The following is a 5600-nucleotide window of genomic DNA, read 5'->3' as shown; positions in this document are numbered from 1 at the left end:
TAAATAAATCTTTAAAAAGTATATGTATTAAATACCTACTAGGCGATGGAAGCTGTGGTGTGCTCATTGGAGTGGATGTAAGGGTCACTAGGGTGTGGTTCTTATCTTCAAGCATCTTGCTTCTGAAGGGGGCTGGTGGAGGTCGCAGGATCTCAGCCACATAGGGATTATTTCTTTGGAGTTTTGGTTTTGTTTTGTTTTCAAATTTCCCTTTTATTTCCACATTGATTCATCCACGGATATCCTCCACTGGAGTAATTGCTTCTTGGTATTGGAATGTTTTTTCTCAGTATAGAGCAACCGTAATTGGTTAGAGTTCAGTCTTTGACCATCCAGTGGAATCGAGCTACTTTTTATCTATCGCATTAGCTATTTCCATTCTGACTTGCTATTGCACAAACCTCAGCAATGCAGGAAATGACAAGTGCCAAAGAGAAAAGACCTTTTGACTAATTTTTTTTGTGTGTGTGTGTGTGTGTATGGGGGCGGGGAGGGTGCATCTTACGATTGCTGAAGTGGGAAGAGGTGTATAGTCCACCCTGGTTTGGAGCAGTAAAGAAAACACACACTCTCAAGGCTGGGTATTACCTCTGCGCATGTGTACCGTAGGGCTACGTGTGCATACCATGTGCACATTTAAATCTTGTGTTTTTCTTTTATGTCAGTTTTTTTTTTTTTTTTTTTTTTTTTTTACCATGTAGACAGAGCTTTTATATCATTCTTTTCTGGTCTACCTGAAATAAGCAGCAGAAATAGGGCTGATTAGGTGTGTGTCTCCTTAGAATCTCTTGCCCTTTCTTTCAGCAATAACTTCTAAGTTTTGCGTGGGGCACCATGCCTTTCCCCGGATGGGACTGTGTGGACCGGATGGGACTCCACCCATCACTTTATGGCTGTGTCTTGTCAAAAGCCTAAGACAATCCCATCTCCAGTGATTGTTCAGAGTAGGCAAGGGACTGACATGGACCCATTGGAAGGAATCCTAGATTTTGAGGGAGAGACATGGGAAACAGATCCTCTTTTCTTGTAGACTGGGTGTTTGGGGGAGGTGGGGCTGGAGCTGCTTATCGCCTCCTGGAGTTTCAAACGAAAGCCAAGAGAGCAGAAGGCAATGCCAGATAAGGATTAAAAAAAAGAAACTCTGTGCTGGCAACGCCACTCAGGTAGGTGAGCACCTCCACGAAGCCACACCCCAAAGTCAGCCTTACCTTTGGACTTAGTCAAGTAAAAACATTTCTCTGCTCAAGCCTGTTTGGTTTGGGTTTTCAGTCCTGCCTGGTAAAACTCTGTAGGTGAATAAGCTATGGTTTCGGTTTTCAAGGCCCACGATTTCCTAATCTAGAAAATGAAGGGACTTTTCAAGTCTGTTATGGCTCTAGTCGTGATTCCTTCTTGAAATTCTTAAGGGTCTTCTCAAAGCACGCTGAGGGGTGATGCATGTTCTGTGGTGTCAATTTGAGTTTACTCTTGGGTGTGGTGTTTCTTTCCGTTTGGCAAATGGTTGATATTCCCAAGGCTAATAAAATCTAGGAAAGATTTATTGAAACCCAAGATTTTGATTTAGAAATAGCTATGATGTCATCCTTTGAAACATTAATAAAAACGTAGAAGAACTCAGAAGTCCGCATGAGCAAGGTTCTATCCGTCTGATGGGCATCTGTGCACTAAGTCCATGTGTTACGTTGGTACGAAATAATTTGTACTTTAGCATTTAAACGTAGCTCCGTCCACGATGACCAAGGTGGCTTCAAAAATTCAGCCGTGAAGATTATGGTGCTTTATTGTAGTGTTAAGCAGAAATAATATATATTTTTGAAAGTATTATTCTAGACATTGTGCAGAGAAAAACATGTTCTTCCCTGGTTGGATGTATAGGAAATAGACCGGTTGTTACAAGTGTGACATTAGATGCTGAACTGAAAAAGGGCTGAATGATGGGGCAAGGGACACTGTAACACCATACCTCTCCTCACAGAAGAGAGCTGACCCTTCACGATTGCCAGGTGGGGATGCTGAACGGAGAGGGGCAAACTGCCATTTGCTTTATGGCCATCCTTGGTGAGTGTGAGATTTTATTATATTTGATAAAATGGCCTGAATATCCTATTTAAACTCTCATGACAAACATTTGGGAGTGGTTTCGAGAAAGCAGGTTTTTTTTACAGTGCCCTGAACACACCAGGGTGTTCCCTATTTCCACGCTTTTGCAGACGTGGCTCTGAAATGTCCAAATGTCATTTTCAGACCTGTTCTGAAATGTCATTCTTTGCATTCTTTGCCCAGTGGGTCCCTCATAACTTGCAAGAAACAGTGCGTGCGTTTGTTTCTCCTGGCTCCTCCTGCAGGCCTTGGGCTGCCGTGTCCGTGGCCCGGCCACTGCTGGCCCGTCCGTGTGTTTATGGTGGAGGCCGTCAGGGCTCCCCGGCACCCTCCGGCACCCTCCGGCACCCTCCGCCGTCTCTGCCGCGGGCCTGGAGGAGCGCACACCCTGGGGCCCCTGAGCGGGCCTCCCCTGTGCCCACGGCGGCTCCCATTCCCAACGCCTGCTGATGACCGGGCGGTGCATAGGGTTGTCACCCAACCCTTGGCTCTGCTGGTGCGTGTCACCCTCTCGACCCGTGGGTGCGGAAACCGAGGCCCCGCGCGGCCACCGAGCTGCCCAGGGTGGGATGCCCCAGTGAGCGGCAGCGCGGGGGTTCAGTGGGTGCGCGTCCCTCTAAATAATCCCCCAACTTTCCTTTAAGAGTCATTTAAAATTTTTCTAAAATGCTTCCTTTTAAACATTCCCTGACCATTCCCTTGAGGGCTCTGTTTCCTGCTAGATTTGTGCTACCTGCTTCCGTCTGCAAAATCAAATAAGCCACTTTGTGCAGCTCCTTCCTCAGGAAATCTGGAAAACGGAGCTGTTCTTTCTAGGAACGCTGGCCATTCATCTCTGGCCGCGGCGCTCCACTTCCCGTTTAACCCCTGCGGCCCCCCTTGGGCTGCGGACCCCGGCACACGCAGCCCCAAAGCACGGCGGCCTTGCAAGGGGGGGCTCGACAAAGAAGCTTTTTTCAGTAATTGAAGCCAAACGTTTTGAGGAAAACGGTCTAATTCTCGCTCGGCTCTGCCAGCGGAGGTCCGGCCCACACCTGCTCGCTCGCCCCGCGCGCCCCAGCCCGCCGGCTGCCTGCACCTGCGAATTCGGGGGGCTGCACCGGGCCTCGGCAGCAGAGGAGCGAGCCAATCCGGGGGGTGCGCCTGGGGGTACACGGACCTGTGCCCCAACCCCCCCCCCGTAACCGTTGGTTCCCTTTTTGGTGAGAATTGTTATTTATTTATTTATTTATTTTTGGTTTTCTGATTTTTTTTTTCAGGGGAGAGAGCATGTCAAGCAGTCTCCCTGCCGAGCGCAGATCCCAGCACAGGGCTCGACCTCACAACCCCGGGATCACGACCTGAGCGGAAATCAAGGGTCGGGTGCTTACCTGATGGAGCCACCCAGGCCCTGCCTTTTATTCTGCCAAAAAATATATTTCTTAAAAGTGATTGTAGCATGGGTACAGGGCAGATCATTTTCTTAATGCCTCAGCTTGGCAAAAGGAAAATGTCTTAGAAATCCCGATTTCATTCACCTTGATTTTTTTTTTAAGATTTTATTTATTTATTACTGAGAGACCCACAGAGACACAGAGAGAGGCAGAGACCCAGGCCGAGGGAGAAGCAGGCTCCCTGCGGGGAGCCCGACGTGGGACTCGATCCTGGGACCCCGGGGTCACGGCCTGGGCCGAAGGCAGGTGCTAACCCTCTGGGCCCCCTGGGTTGCCCCCACCTTGATTTTTAAACAGATCGTAGGAGGCCGTGAAATTCCAGGGCCCCGGCACAGTCCCCCGCCCCTTTGCCCGGGCTCTGGGCCATCCATAAGGAACCCGCCAGGAGGAGGAGGAGGGAAGGCTGCTGCGCTCACGGCGCTCTCCTGGGCGCAGCCTGTGTCACCTGTGGGCTTTTCCCTCCCTCGGGGTCAGGACAGGGGAGGGCGTCGCTAGCGGCTCTGAAGTCCGGGCCAGGGCCTGGGTCACCGGGGGCCGAGGACGGTGGGGACACCCTTGTCCTTCAGCAGGACGGACGGGGCCAGCCTGGGGGCTCAGCTGCCTGAAAGCAGACTCAGGGCGTGGAGCCCGGGCAGGCGCTGGAGGCTAAGAAGCGCGTCGGGAGATCGAACCTCATACTTCCTGAGAGCTTTGCATGCCCTGGGCGCAGTTTTAAGTGTCCTGCACGTGTGACCCGACGGCCCGTCCAGTTCCAGAGGCGCTCAAGGTCTGTCAGCACCGCCTTCACTCCCGGCGGAGGATGGGCCGCGGCGTCGGGGCTCGGAGCATCTGGGGGGCTCCCTGCCCTCCTCGGCCTTGCCTGTCCCGCAACAGGTGCCTGGGGGAGGCTCCCCGCCCTCCTCGGCCTTGCCTGTCCCGCAGCAGGTGCCTGGGGGGTGGACTCACCGCCCTCCTCGGCCTTACCTGTCCCGCAGCAGGTGCCTGGGGGGGGCTCCCCGCCCTCCTCGGCCTTGCCTGTCCCGCAGCAGGTGCCTGGGGGGGCGCGGCGCCCGGTGACCCCAGGACACGCACTGCGAGTGGCCCATCACCTGTGGCCGGAGGGACATCAAGGCCGACGAGCAGGGTGCTCAGGCAGCAGGCGCTCAGTTTTCTCCGACCACAGAGATATTAGGAAAAGATATTTATAGCTGACCTTTCAAGATTAATAACACTTGTGGAAGAGAAACCGTGGTAGTCAACATGATTAAAAAAAATCCTGAGCACTGAAGGAAAGAATTATTTTACTGTTTGTAGTACAGTTTGTTACATTTATTAAAAATTTAATAAAATGCATGTGCCCATCTATCACACTTAAAGGACTGCTAATAATGCAAATCATTCCACTTTGCTTCTTTAAAATTGAATGACTCCCAGTTATTTTGATGTTTTCTTAAAAATATGTGGATTTATCCCATAATTTGAGAAAGTAAAATTCTGTAACAATCAGTTAATTGGAAACTCAAAAACGAATCTTTTAGGCACATTAAAATGAACTGCTAAGGCATTCATGATTTTAAATGTTAGGAAATAAAAATAGAAAAAACATAAGAAATTTACATGTTCCTTTTTCTTAACTTTTGATCTTCCCCGTCCTTCCTTTTGACTCTGTGTTCGATTGACAGTCTCATGTTTACATATCACATGTCTCGTGAAGATCTTCCTGGCTTATCTTTTTGTACGAAAAAGGCAAGGATTGGGAGGATCCATTTTGTCATCAAATAAATGCATTCTCGTGGAGGCGGCTTCAGTTCAAAATCTTTACACTGTAAGTAATGAAATGTTCTGTGCTTTTGCTGTACAGTGAACCCCGCCGCCCCCCCCCCCCGCCTTTCTAAATGGGGGTAACGTGAGTTTTGGAGACAGGTGAGGGTGAGGGCAGAGGCGGACAGGACACAGTGTGAGTTAACACTGTGGGAATATTTGTTCAAGTATGTGATGCTCCTGGTGGAAATAAAAAGGTCATTATAAATTAAGCTGGAAAACAATTTAAAATAGTTTTGTGAATATAAAAGCATTTACTTAATAGAA

The 5600-nt window shown here is 49.7% G+C and overlaps 1 long non-coding RNA gene across 1 annotated transcript; it reads left to right on the top strand.

Annotated features, from left to right (window-relative positions):
* The first annotated feature begins 943 nt into the window (after positions 1 to 943).
* LOC144291411 (uncharacterized) lies at positions 944 to 4517 on the top strand. Its single transcript, XR_013358670.1, has 3 exons — positions 944 to 1163; positions 1976 to 2058; positions 3360 to 4517. It is a non-coding gene; the product is annotated as an uncharacterized LOC144291411 (long non-coding RNA).
* Positions 4518 to 5600: the final 1083 nt, after the last annotated feature.

Source organism: Canis aureus, chromosome 2 (genome assembly GCF_053574225.1).
Source record: "Canis aureus isolate CA01 chromosome 2, VMU_Caureus_v.1.0, whole genome shotgun sequence".
In the NCBI taxonomy this organism is placed as follows: Eukaryota; Metazoa; Chordata; class Mammalia; order Carnivora; family Canidae; genus Canis; species Canis aureus.
The sequence above is the reverse complement of the archived record's forward strand: the minus strand, read 5'-3'. Positions and strand labels throughout refer to the sequence as shown.